Source organism: Brienomyrus brachyistius, chromosome 22 (genome assembly GCF_023856365.1).
Source record: "Brienomyrus brachyistius isolate T26 chromosome 22, BBRACH_0.4, whole genome shotgun sequence".
Taxonomy (NCBI): Eukaryota; Metazoa; Chordata; class Actinopteri; order Osteoglossiformes; family Mormyridae; genus Brienomyrus; species Brienomyrus brachyistius.
This window is the reverse complement of record NC_064554.1, coordinates 13048735-13074298: the sequence shown is the minus strand read 5'-3', so window position 1 is coordinate 13074298 and position 25564 is coordinate 13048735. Positions and strand designations below refer to the sequence as shown.

General features: G+C 50.5%; 1 protein-coding gene across 1 annotated transcript in view; it reads right to left on the bottom strand.

Moving 5' to 3' along the window:
• The window catches only part of grin2aa (glutamate receptor, ionotropic, N-methyl D-aspartate 2A, a), an 84450-nt gene that overhangs the window by 54585 nt on the left and 4301 nt on the right, over positions 1-25564 (bottom strand). The window lies entirely within an intron of this gene.

Below are 25564 nucleotides of genomic sequence, written 5' to 3'. Positions count from 1 at the left end.
CATGGAGTTTTAACTGCACCCTTGTTTTTTAGATCTTCCCTGAACCAACCTTGCCAGAGAGCATATACACCCCCCAAAGCATGGAAGGTTTTCACCACCCTCCTCTTTTCCAATTAACAATGTCCTGAAGAAGCACTGGCACCCTCAAAAGGTGACACTGAACCCGGAATTTCTCCCGTTCTGCTGTACAGAATACCACAGTATCTACCGAAAGCAAAATGTACGTCCGAATTAATGGATGTTAAACTGAAAGCTATGTACAACACTGTCATGTAACCTCTGAATTAAGCAAGTGACAAATGCATAAATAATGCCCCCCCCCGCCCCCCACCCTCACCCCCCAGTGACAAATGGGTCTGCTGTTGCACAGTGTCAGTCCAGCCCTGAATTTAAAGTTCAGGAGATTTAGTGTAAAAATGAAGAGGAAAGGTGATAAACATCCAAGGTTTGGCTGGATTTACAGCCTAGATTAACGACAGTGGTGATGAAGCCTCAAACCTCAAAACACAGCCTGTGTGGGGTTACCATACTGCCAATGACTGACCACCTTAACGACTGTCGGATTGGGTTATCCCTCCGTCAAGGCACAGAAAGTCCCACCCACCTTGGGCCATCAAGCTTGGGGGAGAGTCAAGTGACAACCGCATAAAGTCAATTCTTCTAAGCATTTCTGTTTGTCTCTCACAATAGGGGTACGGGACCAGACCCCAGACTTTCTTTGGCAAATTCCTCACCTATACCCAGCGCAGGATTCCTGCGTCACATGGATCTGCCATTGCGACCGGAGCGAGACTCCGAACGACAAGGCAGCTTCTCTTGCGTGTGGCCTCCGCACGGACCAGAGTGGCTGGGAATATCAGCGGGAGTGTAGAGCATTAACACAGACGGTAGGGCAGCAGTCTCAGACACGCCTGTGGTCCTTCGTGGTAATTAATTGCATAGAAATCTTCCTCGCGTTTCTGCTCCTCTGAACAGACACAACAGAGGCACTCTGAAACGAGCGCGTCATTGAAAAGCTCAGAGACAGACAGATTCTCGGCGACACCGCCGATTACAGAACGTGAAACGCCGACACGGCAGGCATGATGCCCGCCAATCAGGGAAAGGCAGGGTTTATTCGTAAGCTCAATCAACCAATTAGATTAAATTTCTTGTGTCTTGGTCTGCCCTGGGGTCTCCTCCCAGTTCGACATGCCTGAAGCACCTCCCTAGAATCCCCATATAGGACCTAGAGGAGGTGACTGGGGAGAGGGAGGTCTAGGCATCTCTGCTCAGACTATCCCCATGACCTGGATGTAGGTAAACAGTGGATGGATGAATGGATGGATGGATGGATGGATGGATGGATGGATGGAAAAACCCAAAACATTAAAATCAGCCCCTGGCCCCCTCAATATTGCAGATCACACAGAGGACCTGGGAAAGAGAGTCTACTAAATGTATTAATTAGGAAAGTTAATTGCGTGCAGAGCAAGCAATAGCCTAGTGTTCTGTCCAGAGTGTTCTCTGATCACACACTCCAGGTTCAATGTGTCATCTGGTACCATGAACAATCCTGCAGAGAGACTTTTGTAAGGTCTCATGCACCAGCCCTGAAATGTTATGACTGTTTTTAAAAAGGGACATCCGACCAAAAGCTTGTGGGTTCAAAGCCTGGGAGGAAAATGGTGCTGTGCCCATGAGGAAGGGGGCTAACCTTCACTTGTTGAATAAGGTTTCAATTCAAATAACGCTGAGTCACCACTGAGGGGTGAGAAAACAGGAGAAGTCGCTCTGTTCTGTCAATGAACTTTAATGTATGAGGATAAACAGGCGCCTCTAACGGGGGAATTCCTGTGCCGCGTCAGTGCCGCAGTCATTGGCGGGAATGCAGACGAATGCAGACGAATGCAGACGAACGTCGCAGAAAGTGCTCCCATCTCAACGCGGCTATTATCCAGATTCTGCAGAATCGCTCCGGTGATCTTATCTCGCCCGGCAGAAAATGGCCTCTGATGTTTACATCTGAATTACATCTCTGTTATCCGCGGCCTTTTCTCAGCGGATCGTGTCACGTGACGTCGCTCGAGTTCTGGCTGCAGGACGGTTGTTACCCAGAGGCACGACCCAAAAGCAGCTGGTCTATTTATAGATGCTAAACTGGGCAAAGGAAATATGGCCCCCTTGTTCTGTTCCGGCACTCGGAGATGATCTCTTCATCTGGCCCGATTTGGATCCCATTAAAATATCGCCTTACGACGGCCCCTGACTCACGTTTCCAAGTCGTTGTTGACGGTCACTGGGCCGAGGGGTAGCAATGAACCGGATCCGAGGACTAAAACCCTTGCTGAACGTTTCTCTTTATTTACCCCACTGCCAAAAGGCTGAAAACATGCAGAAAAAAACAGGAGAGAGGCATAGATCGATGACGCCGGGAGGGAGACCGGGGACCTGCTTCCACGAGCAAACCCGTGGCAAACAGAAATGACATTCCTCGCGGGAGTCTTGGGAGAAACCTTGGGAGATATCCGACCCAGTTTCGATCGCGGAAGATCCATGTTTTTTCTCTCTCGTTCCCGCTTCTGGCGCCTTGGCCTCTCATTTTCCTGTCCGTACGTCGCCGTTGCCACCTCCGCTTTCTCTCGTAGCCTTTTTTTTTTGCCATTCTTTGTACGGCCACCAGAGGGCGACATTCTGAAGCCTTGCTGTTCTGTGTTGTGTGCCTTGGGAATCTGACCTGCCGAATGACTCTGCTCCTGTGCTGCCTTCCCAGAGATGTTGTTTCCATGGGGATTCTCATTAAGGTTCTCTGACCCGATGCTTAACCGTGGCCATTGCAATACCCACTGAAGCCCCCGGGGGCATCTGTCCTGATCAGGCCCGAATAGAGCACATGCTTCTGCTCCGAAATCCGACAGCAAAGCAAAGAAGTGGAAAAAGCAGGAGAGGGACACTCGACGGGGAGCTGTGCAGAAACACGTCAACACGCGGTAGGTGAAGCAGAGGGCACCAGCGGCAACAGGACCGGTGGGTGTTTTGTAGATTTCTGGGGGGGGGGGGGGGGGGGGAGGGACAGACTGTACAATGGCCTGCTCCTCGAGGCCCCACTGTCTATAAAAAAACATACTTTAACGCTTTCAGAGGAAGCGCCTCAAGATTGGGAGGAAATTGAGAAAAGCAGCCCTAAAGGTTGGAAAAAGAACAGCTACTGGTGCGGTTTGGCATCTAACGTTGGGAGCATTTTACAGAAACCAGAAGAAACCATTTCGCTGAATATGTATCTCCCCGTATCGTCGTGGGGTTTCTTCCGGGTACTCCGATTACCCCCCCCCCCAGTCAAAGAACATGCTGAGGCTAATTTGAATTACCAAATTGCCTGTGTGTGTGTGTGTGTGTGTGTGTGTGTGTGTGAGAATAGTGAGTGAGTGTGATGGGTTGCTGTGATGGGTTGGCACCCCATCCTGGGTTGTTCCCTGATTGGCACCCATAGAGTCCAGGATAAGCTCAGGACCCTCATGACCATGAATGGGACAAACAGTTACAGAAAATGGATGGATTTCGAAAGGTGCCATGTTTAAGCCATAGCTGCAGTAAAAAGCATAAATCTGAGGGGGAGATTCTGAAGTGAATAAATGAGGTGGGGAGATCCGGGCTTGTCAAATTCGGGGGGGGGGGGGTGCTTTTATAATGTACGAAACACAAGCCCAGTGTAAGGGTTTTTGTAGGGGAAAAGACGACGCTGTTGCGGAATCAGATGCAGAGAGGCTTCAATACGAAAAGAAGGGTGTTATTCCCCAAGAAGCTGACAGGATCGTTGTCGTGGGGCAGGCTGGCGTCGGCCGATGTGCAGAGTTGATCTTGGGGCTTGGCAAGGCCCGTGGTCCGGGTACAGGCGGGGTCAGGCGATTCACGTCGAGAGTGGAGGCAATTCTAGGGAATGTCCAATAGGAAGTGGAGGCTGCTGTAGGAAATGTCTATCAAGGAGTGGAGGCCGCTGTAGGGGATGTCCAATAGGGAGTGGAGGCTGCTCTAGGGGATGTCCAATAGGGAGTGGAGGCTGCTCTAGGGGATGTCCAATAGGGAGTGGAGGCTGCTCTAGGGGATGTCCAATAGGGAGTGGAGGCTGCTCTAGGGGATGTCCAATAGCTTGCGAGCAAGGGGGAGGTCCAATAGGGAATGAAGCAGGGATGTGTGCCCATAGTGCAAATCAGCATCAGACTGAAGGCTGCAGGTTTAGCTTTCCACCACACTAGGACGGGACGTTCCGGAGTGAACTACATGGGGGGAGTCGGATCTGCACAGGGTGCGGGCCCCTGACCACCATCGCCCACCTGCATGCTTGCCACTTCAAAGAAGCATGCACTTCGAACAAGTCCTGTGTCGAGCCTTCGGAAACTTCCTTTCCTGGCAGGGGGTGGCTGTCCTCACCCATGTGTTTCAGTCCCTGTGGGGTCTTTATCTTATCAGGTGGGGGAATCTGTCGCTAATGAGTTTATCCTCCTGGCAAGCAAAAACTCTCAAGGTTACCCGAAACCAGTGGCTGCGGCCGGCTTGCGGCAGACGGATGGCCCCCCCGCCCGTCGTCCGTAAACACCCACGGGAAGCAGAGAGGTGCCACAGCGTCGCCCAACTGTGCGAATTTGTACTTGGTGACTGATCCACAGAGGCGTTAGGTTGGGGGGGGGGGGGGTTCCGTTGGTTACATCAATAACCGGTCGCTAGGGCGAGAGCCCTTTCCGCACCGCTCTGTGTGTCTAATCGGTAATTTAAATTAAACCTGACTGCAGGGTTCTCTACATTACAGTTTCATACAGCGCTTCCATAAGACAAACCAGAAAATCACGCCCAGCGTGCCCCCCCGCTTTCTGGATGGAGGCCAGGCTCGCCGTTGCTCTGTGCTGCTCATGGATGGATGGATTTATAGATGTAATGACTATGCCATGATATGAACACACAGCATTTGTTGCCAGCATTTAATGACTAATGTCTATGCCCAGTGTAATTATTAATAGCTACATTTTCTTAGTCCTATTTTGTGCTTAGTAGTGGTATCGCTCATCAGCTACTGACCTGGCAGTCCCCAGAATAAGGTGCCACTGTCTAACGGGGACGGCTTGAGATCTGTCGACGAGGCCCAGCTGGCAAGAATAATCTGCGGCCAGTTGCACGAGTCAGCCAAGCAGTCGGCGGGGGGAGGAACGGCGAGGGAGAGGAGTGGCGAGGGAGAGGAGCAACGAGGGAGAGAAACGGCGAGGGAGAGGAACGGTGAGGGAGAGGAGCGGCGAGGGAGAGAAACGGCGAGGGAGAGGAACGGCGAGGGAGAGGAGTGGCGAGGGAGAGGAGTGGCGAGGGAGACCTGAGCTCTAAATGGGCCATCTTGCGCTTGTTTTTCACCAGCTGAGGGACAGTTTCCTTCTAGGACCAGCTGTTTTGACACTTGTGTCCCGCAAACTGTATCAACGCTCTCAGAGATGGAGACGGGAGCAGATTACCATCCTTGTCTCCCAGCATGCCCCTGGAGGACTCAACATCTCTTTGCTGAGTGGCCTTATTCCTCTCCCCCCACCCCGATAAAATGTGGCTGACCACAAAAACGAGGCCGCACGGCCAAATCCTGTTACATGGATATTAGGCTCTGGGTGGACGTGGCCTGCAGGCAGGTGGGGCTGAGCACATAACCACGTGTTCCCGAGGAGCGTTTCACGTGATGCATTCGAACGTCACCCCAAAACCTCGCTGCAACCAATGAGCTTACAATACTGCGAGCTAGAACGGGGCTCTGTGCTTGACTGACAGCGCCCTCAAGTGCACAGAGAGCAGGACCTGTACTCTTAGCATCTCACCTCGGGTGGGTGGGCTTTGTCCAAGGTGAATCCCACTCACACACACACACACGCAGCACAATCTATTATTTGGACTAAACAAAACCTCTACCTCCCATTTCCGTTTGCTCCCCCCCCCACCCCCCAGACCACCACTGCTCCCGCTGTCTGGCTTGACGCCAGCCCCAACCGGCCTACTTAAAACCGGATCACCACGCCACACGCCATCCACACCCGCCGTCGCCTTACCGCTGTCTGGGGAGACGGGAAAACAGCGACGTTCCCGCAATCCGGCCGCGCTCAGATACAGGGGACAAACGAGCAGCCTCCTAATCTAAAGGGCTTAGGCTCTTCATCTCTGCTCAAACCATTTTCATTACTGTGCCACCACCACCCAAACCCACAATTTCTCCTGGTTTCTAGATAGGAATCAGCCAGACGTGTCATCCCTCTGGGGAACGCAGTGAAGGAGGACTTGTGCTAAATGAGGAGGATCAGGGAGGGGTACTATGTGCATCACAAACAGGGGCGCCTCTTCGGAAGTCATGTGACGGCGCTCCCTGCGTGTCTGTGTGCATTTGGGCAGGGCAAAGGGACGCTGACAAGGAGTCGAAGGACGTTTAACGAGATGAGCAGTTCGCTGCCTCCTGGTGGTCAAACTGCTGTATCTCCTTACCAAGTCCCTATACCATCCCCAAATCCAGTTTAAAGGGAGGAGGCATGGCACTCTAGGCCAAAGGTGCGACCAACGACTCAACTCGATTTTTCAAATTACCCGAATCGACTGCGGAGTGTGTGACAGTAAACGACACCTTCAAGGCCCGGTTTGGAAACTCATTGCGGGGTCAAAGGTCACCGGACGTGCATCTCAGGGCCTGTCACAGGTCACCAGGAGCAACACTTGCACGTGTCTCGTGGTTTTTTTTTCCCCCACCCTCCTAGAGGTGACTGTCGTTTCAGCTTCTGGGGAGGAGACTGGTGGAGAACGGTGACCTCCGTCAAGAGCAACCTGAACACCGAACAGCTCCGAGTCCAACTCCTGCTGGGCCAAAGGAAATTAAAAAAAAAAAAAAAAACACAGGATAACACGCAAACCCCAGCAACACCCCCAGGAGGAGCAGCAGATGGTTTAGGGCCTCCTAGACGAGATGGAAAACTTTCAGGTTCAGGTCCTATCTGAGACTCTGCTGTGTTAATGAACTGGAGGGGCACTGGGGCCTGGTCCGCTCTAGTAGAACTACCGAACCGCAGGAATGGCTAAATGTGTCAGACATTGTACACGTCAGCAACAAGCTGGCTCATGATTGGCTGTTGGTGTTTGTTTGGACCCATTTGAGGTCATAATGAGGTCATTTCCTAGCTACATGCGGCAGCCTGTTGACCACGCCCCTTCTCCCCACCTGTCCATCACAAACTCTACTGCATGTAATCAGGCTTGAAATCGTATTAATGGAGGCATCAAGGGAAAAAAATTATTAATAATAATGAAAGATCCTTGAGGTACACACGGATGTTTTTAGCCGCCTTGTGGAAAGTTTTGTGGCGACCTACTGGGAGATCATTAGAGCAGGATGGCACCCTCCGCTCCTCTCCACGCGGCGAGTGTGCCGGAGACAGAACCCAGAGGACGCGACATACTGGCTGTCTGCGTCCATGGGACCGAAAAAACAAGTAAATAAACGGCATTTTCATTTATTAATGAACCCCGGGCATGCAGGGGAGCATGGCCTCTTGGCAGGAGGGGGGGATAAGGGGAGGCAGCCATAATGACCTTTTATTTCCGAGCGGTGTCTGACAGTCGTGCGTGGAGGCTGCTGGCTGTGCCTTTGATCTGAAGGACAGGTCCCTCCACTGCACCACAACAGTCCCACAGACTTTTCCTTTGTTTACTCCTTTGTGTCAAAGCGGAGATTTTCCTGGCTATACAGCCCAACTCCCCCAGCCCATCAGCCCCCCACCTGAGCGCCCCGTCCCTCACAGCTAGCTCCCATCTCTAAAGAGGTCCAGGGCGAGCCCCCAGCTGGGAGCTGAGGCTTGGCAGTGGCTCCAACTGAATTCTGACCAATTGGCGGCATGCCAGAGCAGTGCATTTTGGGAATATCGCACGGCGAGAATGACTGGACACCTTGGACACGTTTAAATACATGACCTGCACTTGATTTGCCGCTGCTGTGTGACACCGTCTCTGAAGATGAGGTGTGGAACACTGGATGGAATATGATTAAAGCCCTCGAGATTCGCTAAGAGGCCACAGGATGAAGACCGCGTTTTTCTTCACTTTAAATATCGACCATGTGCATCAAAGTCTACTGGCACACGTCAATAAAGGCCTTAGCGTGTATTAGCATGAATCGATGCTTTGCTGCAGCTACGTCAGGGTGCGGGTTTTTACTGCATCGTCCGGCTGTGGTGTCGAAGCTCAGCGGTCCATCTATTGCGAGTGGCCGTCGCTCATGCAAGGAGAAGGAGGAGAACGCTGCGTCCCCTGCGGGATTAACACCAGTGGGAGCGCAAGGAGCACTGCAGTGTGTCCTCGTCGCATGTCATGTGGTCGCAGCGGGAGGAGAGGCAGCGGGTTACTCAGCGCCGGGGCAACCAGTGTGACAAGAAAATGTGCGAGTAAGCAAAAAAAAATGGTGGCGGGAGAGGGGGGGGGGTTATGTGACAAGGGTGTGGTGCCCCCCCCACAGCATGCAGTACGATTTCACTGCTGACGAGCAAGAAAGAGGAGAGAGGAGGGAGGTGGCAGCACGGGGGGTAGCATCCATACAAGCCCTCCCCCCCCACCTCGCAAAGCACACTGTAAAGGTTAGTCTTACACATTAACTGCCAGTGGGGGGGCCCAAGGGGGGCTGGAGGAGGAACGATGGCACTGGCATCTGTGCTGTCAAGGATAGATGGTCAGTAGCGGGGGGCTCTTTGTTCCCAAATCGAACCAAAGCATTGGTCTGCGCGGTTGGCGGGGTCTGCAGCAGGGACTGCGACATGCGCTCACACACTTGAGCGCAGCGGAGGGGGATGCGGACTCTCCACCGCTCTTCAGGAGACAAACAAGGCGCGAGCGTACAGATCCCCGAGGCAGAGGCGGATAACGACGGGACTGAAGATCGAGGGCGCGGAGCGGCTGAGCTGCACGGTCACGTGCTACATGGCGTCGCACCACCACACGGGCAGGGTGTGGAAAATGCCGGAAAAAGCAGCTGTTTCTGGACAGTGAAAATGTGAAGAAGGGTGCCAGAGCCACAGGCCACCTGGCTCTGATCACCGGCTCACCTCCCTGCCTGAAGCCCCCCCCACCTGAGCCAGAGACCGGGCCTGGATCCCAGACAAAGCCCCCCCCCCGGCAGACACAGCTGCCTCCATCTCACACCCCGCCCTCTCGGCTGCCTCTCCCCTACTAACGAACACAGAGGCTGGGGACCTGGACACGTATCACTGTGGTCACAGACTCGCCACGCCGCCTGTCCCACAGACTGTGACCCGCCCCCTCACCTGTGAAACGAGCGGCTCTGCAAAACCGACCAATTAGCGCCTGGGATGGGCGGCGCGCCCGAGCATATGCCGGCCGCTGAGCGTGCGTCTAACCCTCCTCACGGTCCAATTGCACTCTCCTTCCACCCTCCCCTCTCTCCTTCAGATCCTCTGCAGCTGTTCCCTTGTTTCTGGGGCAGCATATGCCCCCCCCGTTACACAGTGCCTGTTTTACACGCGCCGGAGCCTCAAAACGACGTAGCAGCGACCAATAATCAACATCGTTGTCCTGTTCTGATGTGTGCCCCCCCCCCCAACCCTGCCCTGTATCCTGTCACTAGGGTAAGGCCACCCGGCTCTCTGTCGGACAGGTTTCCAGTGATCAGCCATCCTCAGGTTTCATGTTGTGGTTTTACATAAACAGGGTGGGGGCATTTTTCATTACCCCACCCCCCACCTCCACTTTACTATGAGAAGTAGGTCCCGGTTAACATGAGCCCAGTGCAAGATCGGCACATCCTATTGAAGGACTCCACCATGCCCCCCTCCCCCCACTCATTCCTGACCCTTTTAATGAGCGGACGCCAACCCGTCCCGTGCCAGACCCCCGGAGCGGGACGTCTGTTTGCTACCGGGCAAATCTTTTAAAATTTCTCCCAGGCGTGTAAACAGATTGACCCAGCACAAAGATATTACCAATCCCCCCCCCCCCCCCCCCCCCCCCCCAGCAGCTATGACTTCTTTGTCGAAGATAAACCACGATGATAAGAATGCTGACCGAAACACAGCTGAATCCCGAATTAGCCTGCATATCATCTCCTCCCGTATATAACTCTTCACCGCACGGCCTGCTCTTTGGTCTCGCGTCCATTCCTGACTTGAATGACAGGTTGACCACCGCTGTCTCCCGCGGCGGTGCCGCATCGATTTCATCTCGCGCGCAGCGGCGCGCCAATGAGTTCTTAACCCCACTCGGGAGAGCAAGGACGAAAGTCACGATAACCGAGGTGCCATTTTTCAAAAAACAGCCCCGGGGCTCATCAGAACGCCACACGTGAAGCGCCAACCCTTAATGACAAGAGGAGAGCAGAATGTGGGACAGGCGGCCCCTGGGGCCCAAAGCTTAGGGGCCCCACGCAAATGGCTTGAGTAGTAATTAACTACTCAGTGTGGGAAAACTAAACAGAAATCAGGACTGGTACATCTTAGCAGTTAAGCCGCTTGAACACCCAATGTCATGATTCCTATCACTCGACCAATGCACCTCTTACTTATTTCGGGGGAGTTTATTGACACAACAGTCACACAAAGTACCGCATTTTTGGTGTCTGAATGTTTTTTTAGGGTTTCAAATGATCGAAAGGCTCATCCATTCGCCTCCAATGCTGTTCATTGATTTTGTTTTTTTTTAGTTTTTATCCCTCACTGCTCTATCTTTGAAATACATGGCTGACCTCCGTAAACAGTATACTTGTGCAACTTTGCAGAAATTGGAGGCTGCTGGTGGATTCCATTCCAGAAATTCCCGTATTTACCAGCTTTATCTGTGCCACATGCTTCCATGTACGCGATCCTCTTCTGACATTATGGGATTAATGAAAATTTGTCTTTTAATTACATCGCCTTGGGGAAGCCATGTTGAAGCGCAACCCACAAAATAAACTGTGTTTAATGTAAGTGCGCCCTCTGCTGGTGGGGGTCGGTAAGAGGAACTTGCCGGGTGCTCGGGGGACTGGCAGAATTTTCAGAGACGGATGTTCGGAGAAATGGTGGCCAGATGGGACAAAGAGGGTGAAATCAGTCATTGAACTGCAAGGCCGGATACTTTAACCAAATTGTTTACCAGACACAGACTTCTGTCCGGTGCGAGCATGAGGATGATGAAAATAAAAATGGAAGAGAAAAGCAGGCAGGGAGACACAATGAGTAAAGCAGTGTGGATTCCCTTATCTCCAGGCAGATGCCACCATATCGTTAAAGGTGCCCTTACGCTATTGATGATCGCAGCAGCTGGACTGGTGGAGATAACCTCTGACGACCAGGTCAAATGCCCACCGATCCAGGAAGCCAAACTCTGAAAGCTTGTATAGCCAGCCAACCTGCCCAGGCCCCCCCCAGCAGCAGATTTTCAGCCACCCCCATTAAATATGTACAGGGGAATGGCATCCTTTCATTGACAGGAACGCATGTCTGACAAGCGAGAGAAACAGCCGACTTCCAAAATCTGCCAGCACATTTTCACCCTGCCCCCCTCCCCTCCACCCCGCTGAGGCTTAAATAATTTAGGCATTTCACACTCTGAGTGTGGGGCACTGCGTGGATGTGTGGCACGTTTTCAGGACATGGGGCTTGAGGTGTTGGGTGGTAGGCGGAGTGTGCCATCCGTGCCGGGGGAGGGGCTACTGTCAGCCAAGCAGCCAATCAGGGCAGAGAGTCCACAGGTCACTTCTCTTCCGGTGGCCACGCCTTCTTTCCGCTGAGAAAGGTCCCATCGCAGGCGCGTCGCACCAGTCGCCGCGCGCTACAAATGTGCGTCGGTCACTTTCTCATCTCCCGCCGCGTAGCCCTCAGCTACAACGGAATTATCTCCGTGATTCAGAGTAAAGTGACCCCGTAATTACCTTTACGGGAGAGACGAATGTGACACAGTTCATCATTTGATACAAGTCTCTGGGAGATGAGATGGGGGGGGGGGGATGATCGACCTTGCGGGAAACACCTTCCGCTAACGGAGATCGTTTAAAGATCCCTTCACTGGAGACATGGGTGAGGTGAGTCCCGCTCTGGCATCAGCGTCATGTGAAATGAGGAGCCTAAGCCCATTTCCTGTCTTCCTCACGTGTCACTTCCTGTGACTTCATTACGTGCCTTTCTCAGCAGCTGCCTGTTACATAAACATGGCTTTGAAAGGCCATCCACTCCATCCATATCGCACTTTACCCCATTGGCTAGAACTATTATAAGAGGGGAATATTAATCACAAAGCCGGTCTTTTCACTTCGATATAATGCCATTTGGCAACCAATTTGCTCCTTACCTATCAGATAAAATAAGATGGAACTTCATTGATCCCTGTGGGTAGAATTTTCAGTAAAGTTCCATCAAGAAAGTTCCAATAAAGATCCAGTTCATTTGTACTTCTCACTAGCTTTACGTGTCTCTATTTGGGTTCTTTTAAAAATGGAAACAAAGTTTTAAAAAAAAAAAAAACTCTCTAAGTATAGAGTTATGTTATGTACTAGGGGACAATGAAACTACTTTATAAGGTACACAGTGTGCACGAATGACTCTGTAATGAATAGAGTGTGGATAAATAGCTTCATAGCATACACAGAGTACAGGAACGACAGCATTACGAACATGCATGGAAGATTTTATAATGTATACGATGTGCACGGACAATTCGTAATGTACATAACCCATGAGGCTACGTTTATGGGAAGACGGGGTGTTTCTGATAGCACATCTGGGGGGGGGGGGGTGACCCTTAAGGCAGAATTTGGAGCGTCTGCTGGAATGTCGGGCCTGGTGGCATTTAGGTTGCCGGACGGTTCGCACAGCCCTCAAAAGTCACGGATCATAGAAAATATGTGTCTGACAACAAGGAGGACAAAATGGACAGAACAGGAATTGGGACCAGAACACGACAGACCCATGGTTGCTGGGTTTTTTATAAAACAAGGGATAGCAGCGTAACCCCCATTTACACACACAGTGGACCGGCTCTGGTCCATCGATGTGCTTCATTTATGCCACGAAGCAGTTCCATTTAAATGTACTGATATATGACCGAAACAGTGGCATTGAGTCTGTTTTTCTGTACAGTTGAATGAATGAAGTCTCTTCAGGCTCGGCAGCCATTGACTAAACTGCACAATAAGACCAATCCGGTACATTTTGTGGCCTGTTGTTTCCCCACAGGAACCGACAGGCAAAGTCATTACCCCCAAGTGAATCACTCCTGTCCTTTTGTGTGCCACGCAGGACGTGGCGGTGTGCGCTGGTGTGAGAGGAATTCCTCCTGAAACTGGAGATCCAGTGATATCCAGCAGGGGGAGTGTGCGCGTGTATTAGGGGGTGACACCACGTTTGAGAGCCGTCCCCTCTCCTCAGGATCAAAGGTCGGACCCCACAGCGCTGGGAGGGCGTGTCATCGCCGGGACATTGGATTCCTGACCACAGGACTATTGGTTCCGTTGGGGCGAAGCACAAATCCAATCCTGGCATGCAGTGAGGGGAGAGGAGGCGCCGGTAGGGGTGGTGGGGGAGGTGAGGTCCCTCCTGGCTGACAGTGCCACAGCGGCATAAAGAAACATGTACGTCGGAAATGACTGAGTCGACCTCCTTCCTGAGTGCCACCACGATTTTCGATCCGAGTCACCAGTAGCTGATCCGCATGGACGCCGTGAGGATCGGGATACCTTGTACCAACGCTAAGACCGGCCTCAGCAAAATCACAATTACCTCCCCGCCGCAAAACACAGAGGAAGCCGAAGCCAAACTGGCCTCAGAAGGGTCAGAGCGCACTATTAGCAGCTGGCACGGAAATCGGGCTGCACGCCGGCCGGCTCCCCGATGCTGACGCACCGCTCATTAAAATGGGAACAAAGAAAGCAAAACAGAGCCGCCGTTCATCCTGGATTGGAGGTAACAGCTAAGCGTAGTCAGAGGTATTTTTATTAGTGACGAAATCTTGACAGTAAAGACAGGCGCTAAGTGGAACACGCTGCCTCCCGAGACCGGCGTGAGAACATTCCGGACACAGCAGAGAGGCGGTTTCTGTTCCCCCGGCAAGAAGGCATCCGACGACCTGTGAGATGCGGGTGACGGCTGGTGACAGAGCAGATGATGGGACGCCGGGAGAAGCTGCGCGGCACGGTGCCGTGTTCCTGCTTGATGAATGGAAGGTGCGCCGCCGTGGAGGAGGAGCCGGGAACCGACACTTCCGAACCTCGCGTTGGGAATGCTGCTTTTGGATTGGAGGGAACTATGCGAATTCACCGCACCAGCCTGTAAGGCACTAGCTTGAAGGGCACCCAACTGTGTGTGTCTATATTCAAACGGATCAATGGCACGCTTACAAGAAGCAGACATAATGTTTTTTTTTATCGCAGACTGTCACATGGGAAAAACTATAGTATGCTAGATGTGTGATCAAGGCATTACACAGAGACCCAATCACTTGATCACTACAGCAGATATAGATGACGTGCCAACAAAGACACCTTAGTCCCGCCCCCCTTGGTGACACATCGTTTCCTCCCCACCCACTTGTCAGTCTGCAAACCTCAGCAAAGAGAACCGGGGGCCTACCAGCCTCCCTGGAAAAAACAGTGGCCACTTTCCTTCAGTTGCTCCTCAAACACACACGATGAGGTTCAGAAGCACAAAGATCCCCCCCCCCCACCACCCCCACAAAAAGGGTGATTTCACAGAGAAAAAAACCCAACCTGCTTCACAGTTTATCCTGCATGTATTTATTTTTGACAGCTTTATTCAGCCGTACACAGTGGGGAGAAACAAGTGTGTTTATTAAACACGAATCAGAAGCATTTCTGAAATGAGGAAAAGGAGAAATAAAACGCAGCCGGTAAATTTCATTTAGGCTATAAAGGGATTGGCCTATAAAATAACGCAATCCGTGGGATTCGAATATCAAGGGTTTCTTCCGTTATCATAAAGGAGTTTTATTAAAATGTTCTTAAACAAAGCCCAAGAAGGTTGTGAATTTATCCGAAACAAAATTATCGTATGAGCAAATCTGAAACCCTTCTGAAAATAACTGTTTTTTCCCACCTAATTCTCATCTGCATGATTTTCAGGAAAAAATCTTTGGCTTTGCTTAACCTTCACCATCGATGAAACGCAACTGTGAACATCAGAGATGAAACCGAGCGGAACCAGCGACTGCACTTTGCTGCGAATCACTAACTGTACACTTCCGAATGCACGTGCAGGCCCTAAATGGATGGTCTGTGCCCTTGTGGCCAGGCGGCAGTCATTCATGAGTCTATCTGTGGAAACCCAGCACCACTAAGAAGATCAGAGTGAAGGCAGGGGGATGGTGTAGAGGCACAGGGAGTGTGTCACGGAGATAACAGGTTTATCCTGGCTCAGCCTGGATCCCACATTCTGGGCAGAGCACCGGGGCAGGAAAAGTTCACGAGACGAGCAGAGAAAATCCAGCAGAGTGGAGACAGGCCAACATGGCGATGGGACTGTCGAAGCACCAGGTTTCTGCCGCACACATACAGAAGCCAACCGCTGCTCTTCTGTCTGGCCGAAGGGACAGGACAACAAGTACTTGGACCATGGCATACAGGCAGGGTTTTTATCCGCATGCAGCTACGCTTGCGATTTGTTGTCTTGCATATATCCAAGGCTATGGCCTACAGGAAGTGAGCAGTTCATTATACTGGTTACTTGCACCAATAAAATACCCTTGACCATGAATACAGTGGTCAAGCGGGCCGTAGCCTGGTGGTTGAAGCTTGGTTGGGTTGAGTGAAGTCCTGAAATATTGGTCGGTCTACGCCCGCATAACGCACAAGCCCAGTTCCATGGCAAGCAAAAACAAATGAGACAATTTACTCTGGGAAAACAAAAGTTTTCTGATTCCCTAAGTGTTTGAGAATGTGAAGGCAGGAGAACATACCAGAAAAAAAAAATTGGTGTCCAGTGTTTGGGGTCCCACGGTAAAGGTCAAAAGATCAAGCTCTTTAGCCAGCAGGGCCTGGTGACCCACGGACCTGGCTGAGCCCATCAGTAACCCTGGAAGATCTGATTTTCTCTGGAGAACAAGTGCCAACCTCTCCCATGTGAGTATAATGCTTTAATTAACCCAGCCAACTAGAGCGAATCTCCTCTGCAAGATACAAGATTAGTCAATGTCGGGATAGACCGTACATTTCAGATGCCCCATCGCTGAAATCCCTCGGCACACTCTCAAACAGCCAGCCAAAACACTTTACCAGATTAGAAAACGCTTCCGATTTTTATGTGTCATTTGCTTTGATGTGAGGCGGCATCGCCAGCAGGTTTCCCCCCACGGTCCACCGTAGATGCCTGGACAGGTTCAAGACTCGAGTGATCGACCAAGGGAATCCAAACCACAAACGACGGAGGTCATATCTCTTCGGTTAGCTGCACTCTTGGTCCATTCGCCTCCCATTCTTCTTCACATCCCAGGGATCAGACTCTCTATCGAGTGATATGCTGTTACACTGTCAGGATATAGCAGCCGGCCGGACAATGGGGGTCAGTCCGCCAGTCCTCAGCCCTTTCTGATCATTGTTTACTCTTGACCACTTTGACTACAGCGTCTACAGTGACGCGAATTGTGGCTCTCATAGTTAGATTAGAGTGCTTTTTTTTTTACTCTCTCTATGCAATGCTTAATCTGTACTGTTCAAAAGACCAATTTTATTTCAAAGTTATATTTCCTGCTGCCTATTCCATCACCTGTCCCCTTGGATGATTCGGCACCCTGTGTGGATTCACAGTTGGCCAACACATCATCGGTGAAGGTGGGGGGTTAACCGGCAAGAAGGATGATTGCTCAGTTCTTTCTGCCATATCACATCACTGTTGCAGCCACTGCCCAGGAGCACAGGTCTGACCTCCGAATCTGCCTGCAGGCCTTAAAATGTCAAAGTGGGTAAGTTGTTTCGTGGGGAGGGTCAAATACTATAATGTTGGCAGTGATGACGAATAATTATCATTGGTTGAGAATGGGCTGCCAGCTCATTTGCTTCCATGCTACCGCAGCCCTGTCAAGTATTAAAGCATGATCAACAAATAGCCTCTGGGCTCTCCCGGAAGTGACACGGGCCAAAATACTACCCCGCCCCAAAAATACCCTTCCATGAATGAGAACGTACTGGTTAACCTCCCTTCCCTGCATTAGCTGTTCCATTCGGCAGAGTGAGAAACGCCACTCAGTCTAAGCGATCCCTGCATGCTGCCACCACGTCATGAGTGCATGTGCGCCATCGCAGGTTACCCCATCGCTACAGGCTGACATGCCGCAGTGTGAGGTACAGCCCCTCCTAACTAAATCCTTTGCTCGACAGACCCGAGTTACTCTGTTAAAAGCCGCAATACTGCTTCCGTCAGCATTCTGGCCGTTAACTCCAGCCGGAAGGAGAATTCTCCCTCTCTTGTGGTTCCTAAATCTCTAGATTTCTTCACCTGACCCTTGTGATCTTGTGTTTAACGCTTTGTCTGCCAAAACCGGTGTGCCAACGCCATTGTCCAACAGGAGCATTATTTTAAATCAAAGGCAGAAAGAAGCGAATCTGGATCATTGTTTTTTTTTGCAGCTATGAAGAATGACAGCTGCACCTCCAAAGGCTCTCGTCTCCTCCCCTACTTGGCCGTCAATTCCCACTCATCGACAGACTTGACGGTTCGACTTACACCTTTGATGGAGTTGTTTACGTATTCATACTAGCCGCTGGTGGATTTTTGTAGATAAGGAAAAAGCCAACGCCCAACCTGTTCTGGCTGAGAATCCTCTTATGAGCATCACTTGAAGAGGGATATGTGTTCAAGTCTCCTTTGCGCAAAACAGAATCATCACACAGTACCGCTCTCCCTGGCACCTGTCCAGTCAGCGTCTTTGCCTCGGTGAATTCGGACCAGTATCCGGTCCCCTCAAGTCAACACGGCACCATACGATGGTCCGCATAATTTGACGTATGGCTTTCGCAAAGTGCCTGTACTGCTCCTACGTCTGGCCATCGCTTTGGCAAGCACCATCGCGATACGTTCCTACAGGTCCCCGGAGATGGTTGACCTAACTGCGGAGCTTCTCTCTCTCTCTCTCTCTCTCTCTCTCGAGTTCCCTGCATCTCCGGCTAATTTGTCAAAGCTGACCCTGAAAATCGCAGCTGTTTTGTCATTTATCTTTCCCAAGCAACGGACCTATTTTTACAAAATGTCCTAAGTCAGGCAAGAAGTGGTGTGGGCAAATGAAGAAGTAGAACACAAACTAGTTTACTCATCAGCGTGCGTCTTTTTGGAAGGGGTCAGGGAGACAGGTGGGTTAAAACAGCAAGACGGCAAGTGACGGCAGCACGTTCCTCGATTTATAAAAACACTGAATCCTCAAACCAGACATGTACAACAGCAACACAGAATTATCGATTTTGTTATTTACTTTCCACCTGCATGCCTGTCACCAGGGGACAATAAGAAAAACTGTTTTCACTGGAGTTTTTTTCCCTCCTATTATTGCAGTGTATTGTCCCTTTAAATCTTTACATTACCTCATATTCGTATCGAGCTGGTCCAGGAAATCGCACCGGAGACTGCAGCCACTTCCTGTTCCCCTTCCCCTCCCTGACAAAAAAGTGCTTCATACATTCTCGTTTGCTCCATATTCATGAGCAGGACACCCTACATGTAGTAAGCTAATCATTCTCCCAGTAAAAGATCACCATGAGCATAAAGACTTTGGGTTTATCCACTCAGGAACAGAATTTGCAGAATCTTTGCACTCAGTCTTTACGGTCTGAATTAGCTTTCAGATTTAATCTACACTGCACTGACCTGGAATCCCATCCAGGGATTATCCTGCCTCGTGCCCCATTCTTTCTGCGACATTTCACGTTCCTCACAACACTGAGCTGGAAGCATCTATAAGATGGATGAATTTGGTCTGCGATTCTGCTCACGTTTTTAAATATTCGTCGGACACAACTGGCAACTGTGCCGCAAAAGGACTGTATCAAAACAACTGACTGAAATAGTCTCCAATATACCAGGGGGGCTTTTACATCCTTGAAACGCCGTACTGTTTACAGACAGACCTTCAACTTTAACTTTATTTAGACAAAGTTCCACAAACCCTGCTGGGATGCGAATGAGAATCAGACAGCAGTTACTCTGAAATTAAATCACATTCTCATAACGGGATAATGTCCCCAATGCTCCAGCCCGGCACTCGTTTTTAATTCCAAACTATAGTATCGGCTTTCACTGGGGAAGCAGGTAAGGACACCGAAAATGAGTGTTTTGACAAGATGAGACCCATTAGTGTTTAGTTTTACACGCTATTTCTCTGTCAGGCAACAAACAGCAATAACCTACAGGCCTGAGCAGTGTATAATTACACTGTGCTGCAGTATGTAACAGGTGGGACAGTGACTCAGTAGGCAGCACTGCTGGGGGGGGGGGTGGCTCAGCGAGTTAGGCCTCTGTGCCTGTGACTGGAAGGTCATCTTCTAGAATCCTGTCCTTGGCAGAGGAGTCATATCTCCACTGGGCCATGGAGCAAGGCTCATAACCCCTATAGGGGCACCAGATTAATGGCTGACCCTGCGCTCAAACCCCAAGCCTCCTTCTCAGCTGCCTATACATCTGCCTTAAAGGAGCACAAGATTAGATCTGCAAAAACTCAGGACAAATAAAACATCTTTTCTTTTTTTTGTTGTCGTCGCCTCAGATCCTGCCTCCGGCTCTATGTGTGTGGAGTTTGATCTTCTCCCCATGTTCACATGACCTTATACCCTCCAGCCAAACACAAGCAGGCAGGTGGACTGGTGTCTCTAACTTGCTGATTGTATACTGTATGTGCTCTGAAATGGCCTGGTACCCCTGCCTTGTGCACTGTGTCCTAGGCTCCAGGCTCACCACCACTCTGTCCTGGTCAATGGTGGGTGGACAGTGAATAAGCATTAGAATATTTCTATGTTAAGCCATCTGTGACATTGAATGCCCCCCATATACACTCACTCACTCTCTTTTAGGTTGCACTGACTAGGGAACTGTGGGCATCCCAGATGCAGTGGATGAGTCAGGTGACCAGTGCACCCAATCAGATCACCTTTTTCCAATACCCAGTTATTATTAAAGATTTTGTTTCGTTTGACAGACACTGATTCCCAATCACACACCACCCTTTTTGTTTTTTTTGTTTTTTGTTTTCCACTCTGGTTTTGTTAATTCCATATTCACCCCATTCCTTCCTTCCAGGTCTTACGGTAGCGTTTGTTCAGCAAAAGAATGTTCTGGAAACGCCATTCGTGAAAATCCCACATAATCACCCAGGGGTTCATTTTTTTCACCGAGAGTTCATTGTTCCCAGTCCCCTAAGCCCCATTTCCTTCTTCGGCCGTCCTTTGTGTTTTATTATTTCATCACACGTGTCATTAAAGAACGTCTCACAGCATGAAATCTTTAAAATAAAATGAACCTTTTTCCCCATGACACCCGGGGGCATATTGAATTGCTTCCTGTGCTACTTTTACCCGTCGGAAATTAAATCTTTTTGTTGTCCGTTGGAAGTTCATCCATAATGGAAATGGTCACCAAGTCATTGCACTCTGCACAAAGGGGGGACACTTTTCATATACCTTTGCCTCTTCCATCTTCTACAGTGTGTGGCATCACCTGGACTTGGGGTTTACAGCATAGCGGCTGTGCTTCCTCTCACCCCTGCAACCTCTGTAGCCTCCACGGACACTAATTCCTTAGCAGGTCTTTGACGACTTAACCTCCATCTTTTCTCCCTACTAACTCTTGTAGTCTTTTCTTTTTCCTGTAGTTAACCTCCTTTGATGGTCTTGCTGAACTTGACGCGTTCTTGTTGATTTTCATGTCCCCAAATGAAGTCCCCCTTCCGTGCTAACATCCCCGTGCTACATGTGACATCCCACGAGCGATTCACAGCAACGCTTTTTTTTTCATGGTATCCTGGCTTCGTTTCTACGCCTAGGTTAGGGGGCACTTTCGAGGTTAACGAGTCATTGGGCAGCCGGGTACGTGGTAAAGGGAAATCGATGGTCTCTCCGCTACATGCCCTCCCACGTCACATAATCCATCTCAGATATCTGGCACATTCCTTCCCCCTGAGGTATCATCGCGGCCCACGTGGTGGGCTTACCTCCCCAGACAACAACCCGTAGATCCTGCTCGGACTGGCACCGGCTCGACCTTCACCGAAATTGCACGAGGCATCACGAGGCTTCTATTGCCAGAGTGGCGAGACGGAAGTGCTATCTGATATAAGAACAGCGCCACCTACAGGAAGGGAGGTCTGCTTCTAATCATAAGTAAAAACAAAAAAGAATGTTAAAAAGAAAACATGATGCAGTAAAATTTGGATCTGAATCCATTCATGTGCTGAATTGTGCTGGTCTTTGTTCCAATTTAAAAAGCTTTAAGCTCACTTAGTTCAGAAATGTTCAAAAAAATATCATGCTTCATTTGAATGTAGATGTTCAGAGCTCCTGATAACTGAAACTTCTGTGTTCTTCCATTTTTTTCTTTGCCCAGACATAATCTGTCTTCGTAGCAATTTAGGAGCCAAACGCAGGTTTTGCCTGTAGCAATTAAATCAAAGGTCCAAACAACAGCTCTTATAGACAAAAATTATGATGTGGCCAATCAGCCTTTCATTTGCACCTCCTAATGTGAGCGTGTAGTACAGCCACATTATCGCCATGCAAGCGGAGCCACGCGCCGGCTAATTAAAAACGTTAATTTAAGCCGTCGCCGTGACTGCGGAACGGTGCGCTAAATGCTTCAGAAAATCCCACGCGGCAACACTACGTGATAGCGTGTTCAGGGCCGGAGGCGGGTTTGTGTGTGTGGAACCACGGTAACAGCGGAATCCAACGGAACGTGATGAGCGTCCTGGAACTGGACACGGAGTCTGCCGCAGGTGTCATGTGACAGCCTATATATCTGCAAAAATGTGAGCGTCTACCTGCCTGGAAATTTCCACCACATTTTTTTTTCTCTTCTGTCCTCAATGAATGCATTTGGGGCTTAAATATGAAACTCAGCACAGGTGGAGTTTTTTAGGAGAACCTCTCTCCACCCCTCTGGTATGACAACAAACATGGGGGAGGCGGAGAAAGGGGGGGAGGCGATAGCGACGGAGGTCGTCGTTCTCTTGTTCCTTTTTTAATCAGTAGGACATGCTTGGATGGTCGTTCCTGGTGAAGGGAGGGGAGGGGTGAAGTCAGGTAACGAACACATTTGTTAATCTCACACTTTTCATCACCAGCCCTATAAGGTTGTCTTCTGTGTTTCTGTCCCTGGCCCAGGACACGCCCCCAAACCCTGATGACCAATCCCGCAGCCCATTTAACCCTTTCCAAGCTACCATGTGTGACACAATGACACGTGTTTTGTTAAACCCATCTCTAGTCCCATACCCAAATAACATCCCCATTCCTCCCTCTGTGTCAATGGTACTCCTTGGCGCCCCCTACCTCCCACAACATGTCCCACAACAACGCGCTTCCCCAAAAGGTGTGAGCAGCTGCTGCTAATCAGTTTTCCATCCACCCACATTCAAAGTGTCAAACATGTGCAGTTATATTTTGCACCTTGTACGGGGAGGGTCTCGGTAAAAAGGGTGCTAATTGGTTACCACAAAACATGCATATGGCTCCCAATGTCGCAGGAAGACGACGGCGGCAGGAACGAATCTGGAAGCGCATTTTGAGCAGCGGCACCCAGAAACAGCACAGTGCTGCGTGTGGGGGTTCACGGAAAGGGAGGGGCAAACCTGGCGCGGGGTCGAGTCGCCCGTGACGCCCTTGGACCACAGAGTAAAGCGGCATCAGAGTTGGGAGGGAAGCCGCACAGGCTGGTTTGCGGGGCATGGCGGGCAGGGCCCCATCGATTTGCCGGGATGCGCTGCAGTGATTTAGTGCGGCAGAGTGGCAGGGGTGGAGAGCCGCCCACCGGGACCCGTACGCCGCTCGGCTGACATGACGAACCTCGCAATTAACCGCTTTTAGAAGGTGGCCCTCGTTTGATGAGCCCCCCCCCCCTCCTTGGGAGTGAGGGCTCCCTTCTAATTGGCAGTTTTAAAAGCCAAAGCCACCCCAGGGGCCAGGAGGAGGCGTTTTGTTTGTCCAAAGACATGGCACCTGGGGACGAAGACGAAAGGGGGACAGCAAGCAAACAGCCCTGAGCGCCCCTCCCCGCCCCATCCCCTGAGGAACAGCCCCCCTCCACAGCCAGTCCGTCAGACGTATTTCACTCTGACGGGGGCCTGGTGTCTGCCGAGTGGCGTCCCACTCTGTGATATCACTCAATGCCCATATCAAGCACTGAGGATGAGGCTGTGAACTATCCCCCCCCCCCCCCCCCCCAGCCAACGGCACTCCAAGAAGTCCCACCCTTTGCCCCCCCCCTCCCTATTCTGGCTATTGCTTGGAATCCCAAGAGGGGTCTGCCTGCCGGACCATTCAGTCAGGTATTTAGTCATGTTATTATTCATATTCTGCTGTATAATAGATAAAATGTAAGTAAACTCTGGTTGGAAATGGTCCCTCATATTTACATACTATGTATGTAATAGTTATTTGACTATCCTCCATCCCATATTCAGCATTCGGACATCACTGCAACCAAACACAACCCCCCCCCCCCCCCACCCAATTCACCCAATGTCCAATTCACTCCTCTACTCTCCTCTAAATACCTGATTGATTCATTTTTTCAGCACATTTGACAGCTAACGGACTGCAGTCCCCGCCTCCCCGGCCACCGCGGGTCTGGGATATCCTCGTACAGTCCCACACCGATCGTACCGCGGGCGCCACAACCGTAGTGCAAACGCTCTGCTGCCGTCTGAGTAGCTGGGACAAAAAAAAACGCATCACTTCCTGTTCTGGCATCGCACCACTTTGCGCCGGCAAACAGCCTTCTTTGCGGCCTAAAGTCAGAAGAGGTGAAATGAGCTGATTTGGACATCAGGCAGATTTCGTGCCGTGACCGATCACCTGACCTGAGCCTGTAGACGCCACAGCTGATAGAGCCCGGCTGACCCTGATTGGACTGATCACTTTATCAAGGTTTAACTGCACCAGATGGGCAGATTCGCCATGATTAGTGTGCCTGAGATGTGCTGCCAGGCACCGAGCTGTGTGTGCATGCATGCTTAGGCAAAGACGTCGCCGATTTCCGCTTAATTTTCTCTTTCTAATAAGGCCACCCAATACCTCCCCCCACCCCCCGCAAAGCCATCGCCACACTCGTGTGTATGCAATGACGCGACGCAGCTACATAAACCCTTAAAACAAAGATGGAAATGTCAGATACGTAATCTAAAAAGACAAAACGTGTATATTTAATTACAGAAGTAGAAAGGTCAAACAATCCCATTTCATGGCCCATCTGTGCGGCTGAAAACCTCGTTTCAGAGTTAATGTATCAAAGCTGTTACATCTGAACTCCGTACCTACTTACGCCATTGTCCGCTTCATCGGCAAACGCCTCTGGGAGGGCAGAACAAAGAAACGTGGCGAGTGCATGCGACCGCTCATGTACACCTCGTCATTCCTTTTTCTTGGGAGTTATTACAAATATGTGCACCGGCTGGGGTGCAAAAATGTGCCAGGAATTGGGAAAAGGAGCAAAAAAAAAAAACGTTTTTAACCTTTTGACCTTTATTGCATCCTGAAGCCACGTTCCAAGCAGTACACCTGCTGAACTGTTAGAAAATTATGTCAATTTATTTTTAACATGAATGTTACTATTGATTTCACATCTTTACCAGGAGCTGAATATATTTATTGGTTAAGCATGTGGTTCACAATTGTCGCAGCTGGGAATATAACTGCCAGTTTTCGGAAGACAAATCTCGTTAATCGCAACGACACCTGCTGTTCCAGTCACGTATGACACAGACCAGCGTATTTCCCTGGCAGAGAGTCTTTGTTTTTACTTAGCAGGTGTTAATTCCAGTTTAAGCTTTTTTTTTTGTTTATTAATGATTGATGGTATCCGAATTAAAACGGAACGATAGAAAACAGAGGATAAACAGATACATTTCATTCATCCCACAAGGTGCTGTCTCTGTCCTACTGCATCAGACATGAGCTGTTCCTGCAGTTACTCTAACAGTGCGAGTGCCAGGCAGCCATTTTCCTTCTGGGCATAAACTTCTGCCCAAACCGTATTTATTTTTGAATTCGGTCATCTGACTCCAAGTGGCGCGCTTTAAAAATGGCTTAGCCTGCAGTTTTTCGTTGACCTACTAAAACAAACATCCGGAAGGGGACTAAAATAGCCAGGTCCTCAAACTCGCCGTTCACAGCGGGAGGGACGGCGGCGCCTGGGCGCGTCGGATCCACGTTCGCCGACAAACATGAGAACCTCGGTGACGGGGTGGGGGGGGGGGGGGCGAGGCAGGGTCAGCCTCCTCGGGATCTGTTAGTTGGCCAGCACACGGCCGCCGTTCCAGGCAATGGCCGTTAGTGAATGAAGCTGGCTGAGGGATCGGTGTCATTATTTAGCTAGGGTCTTACATAGGAGCCTTTCTAATC